This window comes from Corvus moneduloides, chromosome 15 (genome assembly GCF_009650955.1).
Source record: "Corvus moneduloides isolate bCorMon1 chromosome 15, bCorMon1.pri, whole genome shotgun sequence".
NCBI classification, from domain to species: Eukaryota; Metazoa; Chordata; class Aves; order Passeriformes; family Corvidae; genus Corvus; species Corvus moneduloides.
Window position 1 is genome coordinate 10,037,657 of NC_045490.1, and position 22,274 is coordinate 10,059,930.

Sequence of the window (22,274 nt, forward strand, 5' to 3'; positions counted from 1 at the left end):
AATAACCTCAAAAATATAAAACCCATTCCCAAAATCAAAACCAAAGGCAAAAATGTGGCCTTTTACGACCCTGTAACCCAGCACAAACATCTCAGCCCATGAGACTGGATGGTCTGGTGATCCTTATGTTGCTCTGGACTCTTGATTCAACTCCAAACCCTGCAAAATTGTAACAATCCCTGCCTATTGTTTGTTTGGTGTGTTGGTTGTTTTTTTTTCCTCTAGCTGAAGGTGCAAAGCAAAATAGGTCTGTGGTCCCGCTCCCATTACAGACTGTGAGAGTTTGCTTACACTGAAGTCACTGACAAAACCCTCAATAGCTTTAATGGGGGCAAGAACAGGCTCACCGTGATTTAATCTAAAGTGTTCAGCTCAAGGCAGAAAGACGGGGGCTCTTTGAAAATGACAACTTGTGGGTTTTGGAGAGGTTATTAACATATTTGTCATGGGGGAAAGAGGGTAAATAAGGAACTTGAAAAGAAAGACAGATATTAATTACGCTTCAGACAACATTGTTGTGTGCTGATGACATGCTGCAGCTCTCCAGACGACTATAATTTGCAAGGGAACCCAACGAGTAGGAGACTTTACAACAAGCCGAGCAATTAGTTCTTCCTGAGTTGCAAGAGTGACATCATGTGTGCAAAACATGCCTTCGCCTTCAGCTAACAACACATACTCATTTATTCTTCCTGTAGGGTCACTGTTGGCTGTGAAGGCCATTAAATCATTCCTCTGATGGATGCGTTAACTTTCGGAGCCAAGTGAATAAGGGTCCCTGAAGTGCAGATGAAGGAACACGTGTCCAAAGCACCAACTATCAACAAAAGCAACCCCAATATTTGATTTTATGTGCTATGCTGGCTTACAAAATTCTTGTATTCTTTTAAGTACCTTAAGTTATTCTCCACGGTCCTGAAAATTTGTCCTTGTTGTAGGGTCTGACCTGATAAGTGAGTGGGTTTTGGTTGTGTTTTTTTGGTTGGTTGGGTTTTTTTGGTTTGGTTTTGGTTTTGTTTTTTTTTTTTTTTTGGTGGGGTTTTCTTGTGTCTGAATTTTGTCAAGACATTGTCGGACAAGCTGAGGCTTGCTTTTATGAGCTCTTTATACAGAGTTCTGCGGAAAAAGCAAGGATTTTATTTGACTAGGAAATTTAATAGAAGTTAAATACTTAAACAGCAATGTTAATATATATCCGGGTATAGATTTCCAGTAGTGTGTGCTTGGTTTTGTAAGCTGGATCACTTAGTGTTTTGCACTGCATGAGTTTATTGAAGAGACTATAAAGATCTATCTGATACTCAGTGAGGAGTAAGTTATGTCATTGATCTGGAGAGACAATTACATTTATTCTTTAATCAGATACATTGTTCCACTGGAGCCACATAACAACTTACCCACAGTAAACTAAGCTCCTGCTTAAGTGCTTTGTAGAATCAAGATCCAAAAAAACCTAACTCGTGAAGATATTTCAGATCTGCTGTCTGTTAGAAGTGTGATGCAAATTGTCATGTCGGGTTTTTTTTCCTCTGGATTAATGAAAAAGAAGAATGAGATGTGAACAAGCTTGACTTTAGAGATCCATTTCATGTGTGAAAATCTGTTGTATCTTTTGAAGAAAGCTGTTACTACGAATGCAAAATGAGCATTTTACCACTATATTTTTTTCTAAATATAGCAGTGGGCACAAAGATTTGGCAGAGCAGATGCAGAACGGGGCTTGGCACAGAGAGCTGAGGAGTTTTGCATCAAATGAGAGAGGGTTTCTCTTACTGTGATGAGGTTCTAGACAGGGCTGTGCACATCCTCTTTGCCTTTCCTCAGTATGATAGCATTTGCTCAGTGTTGGTGGCTTTCAGTGCATCTTTATCTGTCCCAGATTTGCCATTTCCCAATGAAGCAGAAGGGAAAGCTCCTCTTTTCAGCAGTAGCCCAGCCAGACCCACGATACCCCTGTGCTGCACTCTTCTGTGGAAGTCCAGGGCAGTGACTTCAGTACAGCAGGATATTTGGATCTGACCACCCACCCCAAGCTTTCAGCAAGTAATCTATATGGTTCTTTTGTTTGTTTCCAGCTCACATGTTTACATAGTCCCCAGAAGCTTCTAAAATTAGAACCTGAGGAAAATAGAAACCTGTTCTCCCAAGCCAGCAGGATGTTTTAATAGGAACTGTTATTGCTATTATTAAGAATAATAATAATCTTTTGTTAACCAAAGGCAGGGATGAATCTTGCTGGACCGTGCCTGGATGTGTGCCATGTCTTTATATCCTTGCAAAGCTGTGGCAAGAAACTGTCCCAGAGAAATGGAAAAGCTGATGATGGCTGTTCTGTAACAAGTGATACAAAAGGGAACTGTGCAGTCTTTTAGTGCCTGAGACACTGAAGTTTCCTGGTATTTCTTCTATTTGTGACAGTTCATCCAAGCAGAGAGAGGCAGATCATGTACAGCACTCAATTTAGTTTTCTCCAGTAAAGTTCCTGTTTCGGTCACAGCATTGTAGGCAGGCAGACATCTGAGAAGGTGACACTAAAAGCACCAAGAAGAGCTGAAAGAGAGGAAAAGAACTCTGACTTCTGTGAAAAAAAGCCTGAACCCTGCTCCTCAGCTACAACTGCAGGGACTTTCCTCCTAACTGAACCCTGAGGATCCCTTCATATGAGCCTGTTCAGTTAAGTCCTTTATCTGTAGCTGCCAGCATGGCCACAGATGCGATAGGGGAAGCCACTGGTTTTGGTGGTGTGGTCAAAAGAAGGGTGAGGCATGTGTGCATGAACTGTCTTTTTTGGCTACAAGCTCTGCACAGCCTGAAGAATGAACCTCCCACAGAGCCAGAGCCTGCCTGCTTTGTGGGACATTCTGATTGAATTATTCCTCTGGCAATGCACCCCCTGAGCTAAACTTAAATAATATAAAGCTGGTGACAGGCTGGTTTGGTTTTAAGTGCATGTTTTTGATTAATTTGCTATATTTCAAGAGAAAAAAATGTGTAAACTTGGTCTTTTTAAAATGCTACACTGCCTTTCATGTGTTGTGGGTCTACAAAAATTGTATGCCTTTTTTGCCTACCTAATGTACTTTTTCATATATGGAAGAGGCAGAGTTCGGACATTCCACATTTAAATAAATACTCAGCAAAATGGTGTAGAGCAAACTGAGGTTCTGTAAGGATTAGGGTGAAGCTTTCAATATGAAAAAAGAAGCACTAAATGCAACTATTAAAACCCATACATTCTTGTGCTCTGTTCACCTGGCCATACTGACACATGGTGTATAGAAGAGGTGAAAGTTCTCTCTTCTACACCCACACATTCATGTGTGCCTGTGCTCATACCCACCAAGCTCCCACACAGCATGTAAGAGAGAACCTATTTAGTGGTTTTAATAAAACTACAGCTTCATAGTTCTAATAATCCACAGTTGGGAAAATACATGCTTTCTTCCTTCATCTTTAGACTTACTTGAGAGATTTTTGTTTTGGGGTTTTACTGGGTGACTTTTCCAATGAACTGATTTAAAATCATTTAATTTCTTTGAAGACAGTAGTGGCTACCATAGAAATACGTCTGCTGCAAAACAAGGAATAATTAGTTTATGTGTTCCTTTGTGTCCCTTAATTTCTTCCATTCAGGATTTTTAAGCATATAATTATAGGGATTATTCAGCTTCATGATTTTTCCCCCCCTCTATAAATTCATTTAAAGACAAAACTCTGATGTCTGTAGAGCATAAATAATAATGATTATATGTGCTAATTAGTCCAACCCGTTTGTCCACATAGCAGAAACAATGTGTTTTCTGTCAGAGGCTGCAATGCTGACTAGTGGACACTCTGAGCTTCCACTGTGGCATCTTCAGTTATCTGTCTCATCCCCTACTGCTACTCAACCAGTGACCCTTAAAAGTTAGAAATGGGACTCTTGAGAGCCCTGCAGGACACTTCCTCGTGCTGTTCAAGTTCTGGAATGGGCTAAATTTGACAAGAAAGGCATCAGCAGGCTCCAGAAGTCTCTAAGGTTGGGTGACAATTGAGCAAGGATGGGACTATTGCGACACTGGGGTTTAAGGTTGTTATTTAACACCTCTGCCCTGGCTGGATTTGCCGAGTAGGCAAAGTTCTGCCTCTGTGGAAGGGCTGAAACTTGTAGGACTTCTCCAGCAACACTTGTGATGGATCAGGCTTTTTGCAAAATGGCAGTTTTCCCTGAACACAGGGAAGGGTGCTGGAGCCTGTCAGAGTAGTTCAGATTAAATCACTTTGCAACTATTGTCCCATGAGAGAGATGTTTTTTTCTCTAAAGCTCCAAGATGAATAAACAGGAATAAGAAAGAGTCTTGTCATAGACTTTTTCCTTTTCTTCAGTCCAATCTGTCTGGAAACATTCCAGACAAGGGAAAAGCATCAGGAGCAGGGTTTATGCACAGCCTTTTGTTGCCCACAACCTGCTGCTTGGGAGCCAGGATGCTGCTTATGGATGGGGTAGATATGGCCCTATGCTCCTGAAATCCTGAACCTGAGGAGAGGTAAGGCTCTATGCTCCTGCAGTTCTGAGCCGGGGGAGAGAGGTATGGCCCTATGCTCCTGAAATTCCGAACCGCGTCCTAACTCTGAACTCTTCTTTGGAAAAGAGGAGAATACTGCCACTACCTGTTCTGGTAAGTATATTCCAGTGAATCTCCTGGATCAAACCTTTAAGGAAAAATAATAATCAGTGTCATGTGGCTTTCAAGGGCTCTGGTTCCAGCTAGGTTAGAATCATGGAACGGTTTGGGTTGGATGATACCTTAAAGCTGGGACCTTAAAGCCAATCTCATCCCAGCCCCCTGCCATGGGCAGGGACACCTTCCACTAGACCAGGCTGGTCTAAGCCCCGTCCAGGCTGTCCTTGAGCCCCTCCTGGCACGGGGCAGCCGCAGTTTCTCTGCACAAGGCGGTGATCCCGGCGATCCCGGTGATCCCGGCGATCCCGGTGATCCCAGCGATCCGGCTGCCCTGGCCGCCCGGGGCCGGACTCGCGCGGTCGCTCCGCGGGCGGCCCGGCCCCTCCCGGCACCGCCCTCTGGCGGCCGCGGGCGGGCGCTGCGGGCCCGGAGAGCTCCGGGGCCGCGCCTTCCCTGCGGAGCGGGGCTGCCGCTCGTCACGGCCTGTCCCGCGCAGGTTGTGCTTAGAGGAGCGTCGGCTTGCTGGGCAGGGCTCGGGGCTCCAGCGGGTGCTCAGAGTGGCCACTAGTCTAGCATAAGACTCTTATTCCTGTTTATTCGTCTCGGAGCTTTGAAGAAAGAACATCTCTCTGAAGAGTCAATAGTTGCAAAGTGGGTTAACCTCTGAACTAGGGAGCCATCCCTGCTCAAGGGGCAAAGCTCAAATCCCTGGTTCTGACGCTGCTTTCAACGAGTTCTGATCTTGTACAAACCTAATTCACACCTTGACATAATCTCTGATAGTCAGAACATAATTTCCAGTGCTTTTTTTTTTTTTTTTAATGCTTTTCATAGATGAACTGTCAGCTTTAGTTTATTGAAATATAAAATTAACTTCCTAATGCAGGGATGGCTTTTGGTAATAGAATATAATATCCAGGAATGGACACTCAGGATAGAGCATTCCACTTAATGCAATTCTTGCACAATTATGAGTTGCTTACCTTAAGAATTATTCAGAGGAGTAATAATAAAAAAAAAAAGGTAAGAAAATTCTAGTTAATAACCTGGGCAAAACAATTATCCTTCTAAGAGTCTTTATTGAATCATGTATGCAAAGCAGAGGAGTTTTTCATAACAGATGTATTTAATCTTGATGCAATAATGGTTTTAACCCCACAGTGTTTCTCAATTCAGTTAGAACTTAGACTAATTCTGATGTGCTTGAATAGAGCCTCTGGGATCACAAACAAGATTCTACTATTGTGGAAGCCCCTCAAAGTCGTGTTATTTTCCAGCACTAACCATAATAATGAATGCCTGGAAGATCATTTATATAATGGCTCAATGGTTAGTTTTCATAACTGCCTACAGCAGGCTTTTGGAAGCTCTCCCAGTGTTTATTGAAACAAATGTTGGAGTGAGACCACTGTTTGTGTCGTAGATGTAAACTCTGGAGCAGTGCGTGCTGTGAGGTTGTTCTCCTTGTGCCAGAGTTTTACCCTTCCAGAGTGAGGGCAGCATCTGGCAGCTCTTCCTGCTCTCTGATTGCCATTCAGACTGACACCATTTATACTTGGCTCCTGCTGGCACTGGTGGTCATGTCTTGGAGCACAACAGAAGTTCACGTCTATGGACCTGCATCAAACACAGCTCATGTGGAAGCAGATATATCAAGAAAAGACTCTCCTAGAAGTGAGGATGTTGAACTTTACCTCATTGCATCCCATGATGTGGTCAGGTATAAATAGAGCACTGTATCTTACATCTGGCAAAGCATTAGTGGATCACCAAGACCGTTTCCCTCCTTCACAAGGGATGATTCTCCTTGCTGAATATTTGTTAGTGTTTTATTGTGCTGGCTTTTGAATTCTCCAGTGAAGAAGTTTCTACAAATTACCCTTTTACCCCCAAAGTATTGCATATTCTAATTTTCTTCTTTGATTTTCTTTCCTCATGTTGAGTCTAAATTTCTCTTTATTCAGCTTCCTGTAATTGCTCCCAGATATCCATCCTACCCCACCCCACCTGCTCTGCCCCACCCCCCTGTGTGAAGCAGGTACCTGTCAGACCTTCCTGGACTGTTTCCTTTGGTCAAAGATATCCAGACGTAATTCTTCTAATCTTCCCTTTACCACCTATTCCCTCAAGCTCTTCATTATTTTCTTAGCCCTGCTCTGAACAGCTTCTCATTTATCAATATTATTTTATGATGGGTTCTGAACGGCTCCTTCTGCCATCATTCTCTCCCCTTCCCAAATCCACACAATGCATGGAGGTTGTGTTTTGGGTACAGACCTGGCTGATCCCACTCTCTTAGCTAAGGGAACTTTCACAACCGGAGAATACCTTGTCCCACCATGTAGCCATATGCTCTGCAAGCAGGAGTATGGCACGTCAAATGCTTCTTGCATTAAATATCTACCCAGAATAAAGCATCCATGGCAAGCATGACTGTTTTTTCTGATGACTCAAAAATCGTTTTCTGAGGACATCTCTAGTGTCTGAGATCTTGCCTGGCTTTTTTTTACAGGCGGGAACAGTCATTGAGACACAGTTATGTCATGTAACTTGCTTTTTATATCACGATTTAGTCTCCATCAATATTATCTGCTGAGTGCAGAAGACCAGAACTTGTGCCTGCAGTGTCGGTCTCCTGTGTGCTGGAATTCCTGCTACCATGGTATTTCTTGTGACAATGATGGAATGCAATGCTGGAGAGGGACTTTTTACAGTGACATGTAGTGACAGGACAAGGGGGAATGGCTTCAAACTGAAATACAGTAGGTTGACTGGATCTTAGGAAGAAATTCTTCCTTGTGAGGGTGGTGAGGCCCTGGCACAGGTTATCCAGAGAAGCTGTGGCTGCCCCATCCCTGGAAGTGTTCAAGGCCAGGTTGGACGGGGCTTGGAGCGACCTGGTCTAGTGGAAGGTGTCCCTGCCCATGGCAGGGGTTGGCATGAAATGTGCTTTAAGGTCCCTTCCAACCCAAACCATTCTGCAATTCTGTGATTTCTGACTGGGTGTGGTACATGTGCCTGTGTTGCTGTTCTAAGGACTTTTATATTTATCTCGAAAATAAGTAGTTGAAGTCTGCAAGTGGAGTTAGTTTTGGGTAACAACATTTTGAGACTTGAGTTAACCTAACCTCTTTGATACAGCATACAGATTTCATTCTGTAATGGACAAGTAAGTTTGGAGAATATGTTTAGGAGTCTTTTTATGATAAATTATGTGTATATGTAGAACAAACCCCAACTTCTAAAACACTAAGTACTAGTAGTGAAATATAATGACCACCAAGTATTTAATGTCTTGAAATAGACCCCCAGAGAACTATATTGGAGTGTTTTGTCAGCTGAACATCTTTTTAAGAAGTTAATCTTTACAAGAACAAAAGAAAAAGCTTGAACAATAAGTCTGCATGAAATAATTGTGTAAGTAAATATCAAGCCAGTTAAGGGAGGAAAACCTCTGTGAGCCTTGTGCACACAGTGTGTGTGAACAATAATTCAGACCATGGCTGAAATGAGTGGCCACACCTTCCTTTGGGATAAATCATCAGTGTAATGTGTGGATTTGGCCCAGGGTTTGCGATTACAATGTCCTGCTTCTGCTTGAAGTGCAGGATGTTCTGTTGGATGTTTACCTTTGCCTTGGCCAATGCTGAGAAGAATAAGGGAAGGATATGGGTATAAGGCAGGAGCTCCTGGGACAGCAGTTGTTTTGCTCAAGGAAAAAGATCTGAGATCTGAGAGCTGCGCCAGTGCTTTTGTTGTTATTGTTGTTAGACAAAGACTGTGAAAGAAAATATGAGCCCAAGTCTGCCATGGAGATCATCCTGTGGAAAAGTGCTCCATCCTCCTCACACAAGCCAAGCCTGTTCCTGGAGAAATCTTGAACTGCAAGTGAAAAGCAATCAAGGTGAATTCTTCCCTGTTCCCACCATAGATCTCTCTCAGCAGAGTGAAATTGCATCATCTCTGTGGACTTTCTGGGTAAGGTTGGTCACTAACTGTTGTTGAGGGTTTAAAAAACGTAGAAAATTGTATCATTACAACATCCATGAATCTGAAGTTGCATTGTGCTTGGTTTAGCGTTCACTTTGATCTGCCTGGAGAATCTAACCATAGTTAGCTGTTTAATAAGCAGGGAAAGGACTTCTCGTGTACTTTTGGCTGATCCCCTGAACCACTACAGGAAAAACTGCCTTCATCATTCGGGTGAAAAACTCTTTCATCTGCTCTACATGACTTCCCATGCGGGAGCCCCACACCTTCTCCAGTCAGCTGATTCCAGTGCTTTCCTCTCACTAGAGGGTTTTCTTGATGTCTAACCTGAATCTTTCTTGCCAGAGTCTAAGTCCATCCTCCTCACTGAATTTTCTGCAGACATGCCCAATAAAATATTTTCTTGCTTGGATGTCTTTTAGAAACCATGGTCATATCATTCCCTTGCTGGTGGCCCATTCACTGAGCTCAGCAACCTCGTAATTCTTAGTCCTCTCTAATGGGCCATATATTCAGGTTGTCTGATAATTCTTCTCTTTGGCTTTTGTATTCTTGCACTCTCTCCAACTGTTCCAAATCTTTCTTGAAGTTGAATCCCCAAAATGGCTGACCACATCGACACAGAACACAGCTGTTGCATTTTGTTGTGTATTCTACAGGAAATACTGCATGTTCCTTTTATTATTTTTTTTTTTTATAAACAAACCACTCCTGTTTGGTGTTACCCTTTCACAAGGTATATCTGCAGGGGTGTATTTGTGCTTATTCATTTCATTTATACCTGTCCATATGGGACTTCATCCATTTTTATTTCTGTTGTAGAGATCATGTTGCTCTTCCTCTTCTTCTCTGATGTGTTTGCAAAGGCTTCCATGTCCACATTATCTGGAAATTGAGTTTCCTTAAGATCTTTGATGAACCAATGTGATAATGAGGTGTTGATTGACTCTTTAGCTATGGCTGGACACCCAGGTCCTGGGGAATGGGGGTAGCCCCTTTGACACTCATGCTGAAGAATCACTCAGACTTTATAGCGCTAAAAGTGGCCAAGTACCCCCAACTGTTTTGTCTAAATATGACCGAATCTGAGGCTTTTTTTATGGCTGAAAAACTCTTTTTGTAGAAAGTTCAGATCAGGAGTTACTGAATCCCCCTGAGGGCTAAAACATTACCTTCTTTGGGAAATGGAAGCAACCTGAGAGCCACAGCCTCATGAGATTTCCAGCTTGTACCAAGTAGTTTCTGTTTGGGTAGGAAGCACTGTAGTAAAGGGATATGAAGATAAGAAGGGGCAGAAAACTTTCAAACAGAAAGTGTGAACCAAAGCTCGGTGAAGTCAATGGAAACTGGTAGCTCGTGGCCATGTGGGGGGCTGTTTAAGAGGAGCACAGAAAGAAAAGCTAGACTGTTGAAGCAAAAAGACTGTGAAGATAGGAGAGGAAAATGCATTTCTGTAGTAACTTTTAGGGCTCTTGAAAGACAGCCTTCCACGGGTAGCTTGGAAATATTTAGACAAAGACCTTTTGAGTTAAATAATAATGGTAAAACAGGACTCAAAAGAGAGAAAAAGGAGGTGGAACAGAATAAAACCAAACCAGAAATACAACAAATTTAGAAAAATTAAACAAAACTTCTGGCTTTCTGAAACTCCAGGTGGTGTGCGCTATCCTGCATCCTTTTAGGGTTTCTGTTTTGAAAATTTATTTTCTCCTGTCGTAGAGAGCACACCATGGTTTCCACAGAGAAAACTTCCCATTGTTTTCAGCACAGGAGCAACAGCTTCTTGGGCAGTGAGGATGATGCAGCCATAGGCTCTGGGTGTCTTTGGGACCAAATGCTATTCAGATTCTTTCCCGTTGTCCTCTTTACTTGTACATTTTGCTGCCATTCAATTAAAGGTGCTGTGTGATGCGGCTGGTTGAACGCAGCATTTTCCCTAGACAGATAATTACTCTGCCTTTTGCCTTGTCCTTCTAATTGCTATTAAAAGTGGTGCTGTTGGCACCTTTTGTGAGCCTGCAAGTGTTCGTGTGTTTACATAAAGTCTGAGGGCAGAATTTGTCTGTGCAATAACGTTTTATCAGCAGCAGGTAGCAATTGCAGGAGAGTAAGTCCCTGTCTGCTGCTTGGTTTCCAGAGCCTGTAGACTGCTCGTTACAATAATGAGAAATGTAAGTAAGCAGCGTCGCATCAGCACTTGCAGTCCCACTTTCTATTGCTGTCATCAAAGGGTTTAGGAAAGTTTGCATTCAGAGTAGTTTTTTTACTAATGCACATATAGATGTGCACATTACTGTCTGGGAAATCTTGTGCTGTACCTAGCAACTTATGAGTAAGGCACGATCTGGGTTTGGGCTCTTGGTTCAGTGGTTGTGGCCAGGTGAGAACTGGGATTGAGTGCAGAGAGTCAATGTAACTCCAGATATCCCAAGAAAGAAATGTGTCTGGGAGCGGGACCATGACCAGAAAGCTAAAAAAGTGAAGTTATACCACCCTGGAGCATGAAGGTGGTGTGGATTTTAACGAAAAAGCTGGAATCATCCTGACACTCACAAAGTACTTAGGGGAGGATTGTAGTATCCCACTTTGCAGATGACTCTTGTTAATTTATGCCTTTTCTTTTTGTTTTGTTTGGGGAAGTGGAAGCTTTGTCCTGGCACTTACAGGCTTGTATTGTATTGCAGGGACAGAATTACTGCTCTTAGCTCAGATTTCCAGCTACTGAAGAGTTAGTGTGGAAATCTGGTAGTAAATCCCATGGTGATTTCCCAACGTTGGATTTCGTGCAGTACTTTCAAGTTTACCAGCCACACATAGGCTGGATAAAATTGATGCTGGTAAAATTAGCAAGAAATGTGTTACTATAGAGAATCTTGAAATGGCATCAAAAGGAGCCCCAGGAACTCACCAAGGCATTATAAGCAGCCTCTGTTGTGGCCAAAAATAAAACATTTACACAACCCAGACCTCGAAAGTGAAAAAAAAAAAAAAAAAATCACAGAAACATTTACTACAAATGAGAAATCAATCAACTGAAAAATGGCATTTGTAACCTGAGAGTAACCTTTTTCTTTTAAGAGCAATGTTTTCAAAATTAATAATGTCTTTATTTTTCTGTTTCTTGCTTTATATTGTCCCTCTACCTTGGAATAAACTAAAGTGGGCGATTGCCACAAAATCTGTGCAGCTTTTACAGCTCCTGTGAAATTTGAAGAAAGACATAAAATGGAAGATACCAAGCTGGCCTCATCCAAGTGCCAACTTTCATTTCTAGTGAACACTCAAAATTTGGATTTTGCACAAGCTGAAACACAACCATGTGTTATATTAAAGGATCTGACATTTTACTTGTGTACCTGCCCATGTGTTAGATTTTCTCTTACACTCAGATGCTATTTTTGATGTCCAAGAAATACTGAGGTTCCAGTGTACTGTTTCAAACCCCCAGGAAGGGTAAAATTTGTTTTAACTTATGCTACATTAAATGATTTTACAGTATTTTGGTTCACATACCCTTATTTGGTGTACCTCAAGAATAGCCTTTTTTTTTTCTTTCCCAAACCTACTGCAACACAATTCTTCCTGGTTTTGGGCACTGAGGGGATCTTTACTGGAGAATGGAATGATAAATTCAGGAAAGCCTTCAGCCTATTACTCAACTTCTGTTTCCCATTCTGGTTTTACAGACAAATTGTACTATCAAAGTTTTACATTTAAATTTTTTTTACCAAGACCAAGAAAGAAACCATCAATTTACAACTGAACTCTATTAACCACGAGGAGAGAAGAAGACTCTTGAAGCCACTGGATTTCTGTAAGAAAGCAAAATTAGTCAGTCATCTTCTGGATTTTACTGGATTTGATTATTTCACTTAATTAATTTTTAAAGTTTCATTGCAAAGAAATGTATATCCTCTTTGGAATTTCTTAAGTATTGGGATGAATATTTAACACAGGATTGGGGTTTTGAAACACAATGTCATAGCTATTACAATATAATGCATGGTCTCTTAAATATTTTTTTAATACCTTTTGCTTCCTTAAATCCTTGCCAGAAAAAGGGAAAAGAAAGATTATTTAAAAATAAGCAATTTGCTTTTCTGTTTACTAGAAGCAGGTGATTTCTGTGGACACTTGAATGGCTCTTCCAGCAGTGCTGGGAAATTAGCACATGGATCTCATCAACTTCTGGATTGGCTCCTGTCATCTGAACTGAATCTTGTGTGAGTTATCATAGTTCTGCTGAACCCCCAGGGCTTTACTGATTCCCACTAGCTGATGATGGACTCTCTTTTTCCCCCCAAACATGTGCTCAGTTTTTTATAAGCTATAAATAAAGCATTATCTGGGTCAGAGGAGCTTCACTGCGGGTTCAGCCGGGGCTCTGGGCTTTGGTACAGAACCCACCTGTCCTCTGGGCAGACAAAGCCACGGGGACAAGCAGTGAGATGAGAAGCGTGCAGGTGAATTCTGCTTAGGATCTTCCATGTTGCAATTGCTTCGCTCAGGAGTTCAGAAATTGTTTTTCTCCCAAAATGCCAAAGAAATATTTGAATTAAAGAAAATTATTTCACTTTTATATGTTTGGTTGTGCTTTGGTGCAGGTCAAAACCAGACCCAGAGCCCAAATCTGCTCTCCCAGCAGTGCTGGATGCTTTGGGATTGGCTGTAACTCACGGAAAGCACATAAAAATTTATTACTGAAGAGGTAAGAGAGAAATACAGAGCTGAGCACACTAAAACTATAGATTTTAAAAATTTCCATTGTTTACTTATCTCATTAAGAATCTACCTCCATGCATGCACACAAGCAGCAGGTACAAATATATCTTGATGTCTATCTTTGTTCCACTGTACGTTTGCCTGCAGCTCTCTATAGATAGAAACATAAACTGTGTGTATATCCTGCTGCCTTTTGAAACGTGCAGAACATTACCAACAGTTTCTTTTCTCTAGTTTGCTCAAATGCTTGTGGTTAGATATTCTGAAAGTATAGAATTAAAAAAAAAAGAAAAAGACAAAAAGGTTTTGACACTTTGAAAATGAGTTGCTTTGTTAAAAGTATGTTTTTAAATATTTCTTTTATTTTTAATAAGCCAGCAAACTACTTTGTTTCTCGGCTTCTGCATGTTGTATTTGATAACATAAAATCAGATAATATTGTTGATGAATGTATATTAATTCAGAGCCGGAGGCACATATAGTGTGTGGCAGTTGATAGGTGGAATTTGAGTGATACGGTGGAATTTTCAGAGCAGGACTGTATTGTGTGTTTGTTACCAGGAAAGTCTGGATATAAGAAATAAAGCTTTGAGTACACAGAGTTCTTTTTGCACCTTATTGGCTGTCTCAAAATCCAAAATAAAAGCAGAAGTTGAAAAGAAGAAATTTAAGTAAGGCAAAAAGGACTCTTGTTATTTTATTCAAATAAGAGAACATTTGGTAGCAGCATTTAAAGAGTTAAAAAGGGAAAATTCCTTATTGAAATTGTACTAAAAGAATATAATGAACAGAAATTATATTTAATAATTGAATTAAGATTATTTCTTGGTTAAATTTGATTATCTTCCTGATTGACCATTAACATTCAAAATATAGAAAGATTATGAGCACACCTGGCCTTATTATTTGCTAAAACAAGACTGAGTCAATAGGATCAGCACTTTTAATGTAATAATTCACATAGGTTCTTGGAGACTCAAAGGAACAAAGATCTGTGATGTGTTATTTCAAAGAGTTTTACTTCAAAAGTTATTTAAAAAAATTGCAATTGATTAGTACTTAAGACAAACTCTTCAGTCTTGTAAGTTTATAATGCTGAAGTGCTGTAGATAAACAACCAGGGTTCCCATTTTTTAGTATTTTTCACTGCCACCGTGTCATACTGAATCAATTCAATATTACTTCTAGTTATGATTCTACAGGATTTTCTTATTTTTCATATAGTTAATTTTCATATTTTAATACTTTTTTTTTAAATACTGTACTTTTGATAATACAAGTCCATTCGGAATGACACTGGTATGAATTACTACAAAAAAAATTTATGGCTTAATCCCGATATCCTCAAATAAATAGTAAGTGGTCAATGATTTTGGTGCCAGGAGGATTTACAGCTGTGGTTCATGAAAGCTCTTAACACAGATATTAAGTTAACCAGGGCAATTTCTGTATCAGACCATTGGGAACATACCGTTAATATTGCATTTGTGTCCTCTGCACCAGGACCAGCACTTAAAACCCAGCTGGCAAAATCCATCCAGGATCCTGGGGAAAAACTCCTACTCCACTAAGTTTACAAAAACTAATGCAGAAAATCATCAGTTTATCTGACAGGGTTCTAGCTTGGAAATGAAGAGAAACACAGTACTTAGTAAATAATTATCCACTTAAAATACTGAGTTTCTGATCCTTCAGCTGTGTACTCTGACACTAATGTGCTGTGACTGTAACGTGCATCAGGTTTGTAAGGAACTTGTAGGTTTTTTCTGCTTCAGGCTTATTAGAAGTTACTACAAGTAGCTGAAGAAAGGCTTTTGCATGCTAAATGGATTTATGACTAGCCCAGATAAATTCCAACTGTTATTGAGCCACAACTGGCTGGTGTTGTTCTAGGGAATTGTTCTGTTCCTTGATTCAATGGTTTTAGTTTTCAATTTACTTCCATGTGTATTACAGCCTGCAAAGTGAAAACCTGCTTTCTGTGGGCACTGACTGTAGTAGAAGCAGCTCACATGTGAGCTGGAAAAATTGAAATAAAAATAAATCATGGAATCCCTGAATGGTTTGGTTTGGAATGGATGTGGTGGTCTCCTGGTAATGTATCAAGGTGCTAATGTTCTCCAAGGAGAGTGTTCCTCCTGGAGCACCATGTTCCCTTCCTCGGCGGTGTATGCAGAATTGCCTCTGGTTTTGTTGGAAGCTCCTTGCATGGGCTCAGTTTGGGCTACAAGAGCTCTGATGCCATCAATTTGTGATTCACAGTTTTGAGGAGAGCTTTGCCTCAGTGAATGAGCCGAAGCAGCTCTAAAATGCTCATTAAGCTGACATGGAGCTGTGAATGAGCTGTGTTCCCTGATACACCTGGGCTTAGCAGGGCTCTGGGAGGCCTTTTAATAGAGTTTTTGAAAGAGGTGTTTTACATTAGAGTGTGGGGAAAGTGGAGGCTTAGTTTTTTGTATACAAATGCACTGTACTGTGATGTTGGGGTGGTCAAAAAGAGAAGGCATTGCAAGTGTCCGAGGGCAGATATGAATGCTGACTTGGAGAGCTGCTTGTCACAAGGATGGGACCAAGCAGGGCCCTTTGAGATCTTCACACCTGGAGTCCTGGGCTGGAGGGCAAGCTCCTGGTTCAGGGATGGCTGAGCTCCTGGAAAGTGTCTGGTCAGCTGGTTAGACTTTGCCTCACACAAAGGTGTGAGGAAAGAGGAATTTGTAGGGGTTGATCTTTGATATGGGAGGAAGCAGTATCCTTTTGGCTGTGCTGTGAGGGAGACGGGGCTTTGGCTTCAGTTTTGACTGATCACTTTGACAGGGCACTTTGGGAAGTCTCTTACAAATGGTACAATTCTCACCAGCCCCTCTCAGAGCTGGGCTGGGTGCTGTGGTCCTGTCCTGTCCTGTCCTGTTGGCTCACCAAGGGCTCTGCCTGCTGCATCCCCATCCAGGTCTATTCACTTTCCTTGCTGCTGGAGAATAGTCTGTACCACTCACACAGAATCTCCCCTGTCTGTCCTTGCTGCAGGTTTCCCCTTCAGAAACCATTTGAGTAGTTCTGTTAGTGAAAATCATAACCAAGGAAAGTTTTTAATTTGAACAGTCAGACAGACACACACACATAAAAAAACCCCAAAGAATGATCTGGAAAAAATCCCCCAAACTCCATTCGCCTGCCACACAGTGACAAATGGAAAGAAGGGTGGCTACTGCCTGTACTCGACAACACTGCGATGTGATATTTTCAGAGGTATCTCGGGAGCATCTACCACATTTACAGCATGTGAGGCATCTCATCTGGAGCCGTTTTGATCTCCTGTAACCTACTCACAAACGCACATATTTCATAACAGGCCCTGCACCCTGATAAGGATCTCTGAGTTTCTTCTGCGCGGTATCTGCAAACAATTCAAAGCTGTTCCACACAAACAAATGTGAGAACCCCCTGACCACAGACTGCCTTTAGAGCAGACCAAGATTTGATGTTACTCATATCTTCCAGTACCTGTCAGAGTTCAAACAGGAAACCTGGTTTTTCCTCTCATGTCAACAACTTTTTTCTTCTTTTTTTTTCTATCTGAACAGGCGTTCGGCAGCAGGCTCATGCTCAAGCGGTGGAAGTCCTGTATTTCTACAGGACAAACAAGTACGTGCTCTGGTACGTCATTGCTGACATTAACAAGAACTGAATATGTGGTTTTCGGTGATCCTGTGGGTGCTTCTGTAGAAACGGACACATTGGCTTTGAACAACCACACAAAAAAGGGATTCATTCATACAGGATATAGGTAATGTGCAGCCGAGGGCTCGCCGCAAGTAGTGCTTTGCTTGGGAAACGTCAGAAAAAACTGGCTGCTCTTTCTCCTGGTACGGCTGTATTTTGTGCTTACACAGTAACACTTTTTATCACTTCAGCCTGTTTTTCATTTATATGATATCCTGCTTGCCAGGGCTCCAACAATTTAATGTGAAAAGTTTAAACTAAAGAATTATTTGTATTCACTGATTAGGAAGTTTCATCTGAACACCTAAACTAATGATTAATTATCATGTCTCCAGAAAATATGAAAAAAACCTCTTGTCCAAATCAGCAATTTGGCCATAGCCACTCATGAATGTTTTGGCACTGCTGGGAAGAGAAATTAGGAATTATAGCTGACGTGCATTCCTCTTACACTGTACTCATTACTTAATCTTTCATAATGCAGATCAATAAATGTAGCAGCTTTCAGAACTTTCCAGTCCAGGCTTGGAAATGCTTCAATAACATTTAACTTAACCTCTCCGTGAATGCTGGAAGTGGAAATTTATAGTGGAGAACAATTCTTGACAAAGACTAATATTTGTGACAGAAAACACTGACTCTGTCAAGGAATGGATGACTTCTCAGGATTGTTTTCCCCCATTTGATTTATGCCTGACAGATACAAAAAACCAACTCAAATACAGCTGTGTTAAGAAAAGAACACACAGGCATTTCCATGACTTTCATCTTGCTTTGTATTTATGTCATGATAAAACATGCTTTTGTGGCTTGCATCATCAAGGGGCAGAACATCTGGAAAAGTCTTGTTACAGAAAAGCGTCCATAAAGCTAAATATGATTGTTCTCTTTTTTTCTTTTAATAAAACTCTCAAAGCAAACAGCTGGATAACAGTATGACTAGTAGTAATACTTGCTGTGAGCTGGAACAACAGTTATAGGCTCCCAAAGGAAGAGGCAAAGAGGTGTCACGGAATTTCTCGGTGGTGAGCCATGGCAGAGGAGTGTGTGACAGTGGGTACCCCTGAGCTGCCCTGAGGAACAGCAGGTAAAAAGGTAAAACAGCCTTTGGGAACCACCTGCCACCCTTGAAATCACACAGACCATTTCAGTATTTTGCTTTTTTCCTCTTTATCTCTTTATTTCTATATTTCCAATATGATTTCTGCCCAGATGATTGAGTTTGATTCCATGTGTTTTTCCAGTAGCTGTTTCAGGAGCTAAAGCACTTTACATAAAATCTGCTATCAAAAATGGCACTGTCTTGACATTTGTACAGCTCTGTATTGGTGCTCTGTGTGTTCCCACTGAGCAGCTGCAGGCCTGGAAAGACCTTCAGCTCCTGCTCTGTCTACCCATCTCTGCCTTAAATGCTTGTAAACCAGTGGCAAGAAGAATGGAATCATCTGTGTTCAGTAAAGGAAATATTTATCTTCTAATTTTCTTTCTAAGTCTTAATATTTCATGAAGCCTCAGTGAAAAAAACATGCCAGGTATGGGCTGCTTAGAAGCCTGATTCAGAGTAGAAACACAGACGTAGGTTACATTGCTAAGGTCAAGTTCATGCTGTAACAAACATCCTGCTGAATAAATGAGTACCCATGGTTCAAATCAGCAGCTCTTATCAGAAATGAGTATTAGAGCATTTACAAGCTTTTAATTATTTGCCTTCTGCTTTGAAAAATATCTTGACATGTCCACTTGGTTGATGCCCCTCATTATCCATGGGATCTGCACTTACTGCCCGCGATTCCCTGGGGCTGATCCTGACTCAGAGAGTGCTGGTGCATGAATGTGATTCTGCAGATGTGCCTGGCTGGGCTTCCCTTGCCTCAGGGTGGCAAGAGAGGGGCTGATCCTGAGAGCCATCTGGTATCACCAGAGTTACTGATGGAATGGATCAGTTCTTGGTGCTCACATTCCCCAAAGGCAACTCAACGCTCCATGGGCACCACCATCTTCAGAGGGGTTTTCATAAAAGTGCTGCTGATCCCTGCATAGTCAGGGGTATGATGAGCTGAAATTGGGTAAATGTAAGTAATTACAACCAGCTAGTGTTCTAGGGCAAACTGGGCTTTACCCGGTAATTATAGGTATTGCTGTCACCAGTGTGTGTACAGTGGTGCATATTTTTATTTTACTAGTAATTGAATGATAGATCATGGCTACTAGCCTGTGTATCTAGGAGAAAACAGATAAATTAGGTTCTTCTTGAAGGGTTTTCTTACAAATAGGAGACCTGATCACTCTGTAACCTTTAGGAAACAAATGGCTCCCATTGCTGGAGATTAGCACATGCTTTAGGAGCTCATGTAACCCAGCATCCACAGCAGTTTGGATGAACACGTTCATTGGTATTTATATAGAGTTTTGAACTGATTGAATGGGCCTGTGGAGAATGTAACATCATGCCCCAAAGAGCAGTGCAGCTCCTGACCCCCTGCAATGTGCCAGTGAACTGGACTCCTACCAGTGCAGCCAAGTTCTGGGAATTCAGTTATAGTAAAACCTGTTTGTTACTATATTTCATGTTTTTACCAGGGCCATTGCACACTGGAGTTGCCCAGGCCCAGCCTACCAGGCCGCCTGGGTGGTGCTCTCCCAGGTGAGTCCTATGGGGTGTGATATGAGTGTTATCTCAGCTCCCTTCCCCTTTAGTCTGGCCAGAACCGCAGCAGGGCCACCCTGCCTGATGCTGCCTTTGTCAGAGAATGAGCTAACCTGGTGCCCCAGACTTGTTTATATCAGCTGTTAGATGGAAATTCTTTTGGACTCTGGGTTGGATTTTATTTGTTTGAGATGGGAAACTCTATACCATCATCCTTTCGTGTATCTTCCTGTTGAATTTTACAGTACAGAAGACAGAGGGAACAACCGGTTGGATTAAATAAAGTGTTTTACAGATTCTGCTCCAGAACCTTTGCTTGATTTCTCAGACTTCATAAGGTAACAATATTGATTTACTGTGGACACCTAAGCCTCTAACAGAGCTCAGAGAGGGATCTGGACCTGCCTCTGATGCTCTGGTACCTGCCTGCTTTACATTGGGCAGTAGGGCAGGGAGAGATACATGTGAGAAACCACAGCCTGCAATGTTCTGGGTCAGCTGCCTTAGGATGCCCTTTTGAGGGATGACTTGGGACTTTTGGGAATGTGCTTCGTGTCTTCAAGGCCATAAATAACCTCTAAGATGTCAGGGTGGCATGTAGTGGAGAAGAAGAAGGTCCTGCCTTCCTCTTTCCCTACACTTTCCTCTGTGCAGCTCCAGCCACACCTGGACAGGCTGTCTGCAATGTGTGAAGAGTTCACCAGGGAAAAACAGGCATCCCTGGCTGCTGTGCAGAATCCTATTCTGGTTAATACCCACCGCAGGAATCACAAGATCATCACTCAGGCCAGTGGCAATCTGCTGAAAACAAAGGGTTCCTTAATAGTCAAGATAAGCAGATAAGGCACTGCTGTGCTATTTAAAGTGCAGTGTTTATGCCTGAATAAAGTTACTCCAATTTTGGAGTAGAGTGTTTGCTGGGAAAGCTGTATTTACATTCCACCTCAGGGACTGAAGCGCCCTTGCACACTTTCATGTATCTCCTTTCTTCAAAGTCAGATGTTTCACCTACAGCTTCATTCCTACCTACAATTACAGCAGGCAGCTCCCTTCAGTCCTTTTGTAGCTTTTTTTTGATTAACAGTGGTGGCAGGCACAGAGGTGGCTACGAGCTATGTCTGCACCTCATTATCTCGCTCAAAAGAAATGTTGTGTGCTTTGGGACAGCCCTGTGAGTTAGGAAAATGGTGATTTACAGATGGGGAAAAGAGACAAAGAGCGGGCGAGCGCCTTGCTCGGGATCCCACGGGATGTTGGCAGCAGGGAGTTGTATTTCTGTCTAGTGCCCTAACCACTGATCCATCCTGTCTCCTGCTTTCGGGCGAGAGAGTCTGAAAATGCCATTGATTTGCACTTTCTAGGTCTGGGGAAGAAAGGTAGGGCTGACTAGACTATACAGGGAGACATGCAAAAATAAACAGAAGACAATAAACAGCATAATGTAAATTAGCTTCGTAAAACTTTAATAATCTAAGATGCTATTTAGAAAACACAGGCAAGGAGATGTCTGTTAAAAAAAAAAAAGGAAGATATGATTTTAACCAGATAAAATCCCTTTAATTAGTCTGAAATTCTTGCCTATGTTTTATAGCAACACACTTCCATATGCATGCCAGAAAGTCGGGGAAACATGGAAATCATTGTCAATTTGCAGCATTCACTGCTGGGATACAGCAGATTATTTCAATGAAGGCTAGATAAACTCTGTGTCTGTAGAAAACATTTGTTTGGTGGTCTCTTTGCGTTGACATCTTCTACCGCACATCTGGTTTGGGAAGGAATAAATGAGCCTATGCTCAAGAACCAGGTTGTTTATATGATGCAATATTTAAATGATTTTTGTTTTTCATAAATCTGGAAAAGTAATTGTCATCTTGGTGGCACTGGTTATAACATTGAACCCCTCTTGTTGTTGTGGGTGACCTTGGGCCACAATGGAAAGCAGTATTCTCCAAAATAGAGATATGTTTGCCCTCACTGATATGGGGACAAGGCTTCTCCTACATCTGCTCAGCACCCAGGCGGTCCTGAAGGGAGTTTTGGAGTGAACCATGACATAGGCGATGTGGATTAATGGTTGGAATAAAAGTCACGAAATCTCTTTGTTCACGGAGATGCACAAAAATGGATGTTGGGGAGTGCTGGGACCCGAAGGTGTGGGGCACAGGAGGAGCTCTGCACCAGCTGCGGAGTAGGTTGAGGGCAAGTGTGTACTGGGGAAAGGAATGTTCTTGCATATTTTCCATTGCACTAACCACAGGCAGTTTGTTTTCAAGCAGTTCTGTTATTGCACTGTGGCAGGAATGGGCTGCGTGTCCCTCCCATTGCTGTGTCCCCACCTGACACCCGAGGCATGTGGGGGCTCTGGGGCTGGGAGCACAGTGCTGTCCGGGGAACCAGGACAGGAGCTGCAGATCCTGAGGGCACCTGCTTGCTCTTGCTGACACCCTGCCTTTAATCTCGCAACACTGAAGGTGTTTTCCCCAAATCTCTGGTTGCCTCCATGAGGTGTTTGTTTGGCCCCAAGCTTG

General features: G+C 42.0%; 2 long non-coding RNA genes across 2 annotated transcripts; one reads left to right on the forward strand and one right to left on the reverse strand.

Annotated features, from left to right (window-relative positions):
- Positions 1-4,778: 4,778 nt before the first annotated feature.
- Positions 4,779-21,350, reverse strand: LOC116451733. The gene is made up of 3 exons (XR_004243316.1): positions 21,339-21,350; positions 15,738-15,742; positions 4,779-4,887 (listed from the first exon to the last, which is right to left on the reverse strand). It is a non-coding gene; the product is annotated as an uncharacterized LOC116451733 (long non-coding RNA).
- Positions 12,165-19,311, forward strand: LOC116451734. The gene is made up of 3 exons (XR_004243317.1): positions 12,165-12,468; positions 12,766-12,877; positions 16,958-19,311. It is a non-coding gene; the product is annotated as an uncharacterized LOC116451734 (long non-coding RNA).
- Positions 21,351-22,274: the final 924 nt, after the last annotated feature.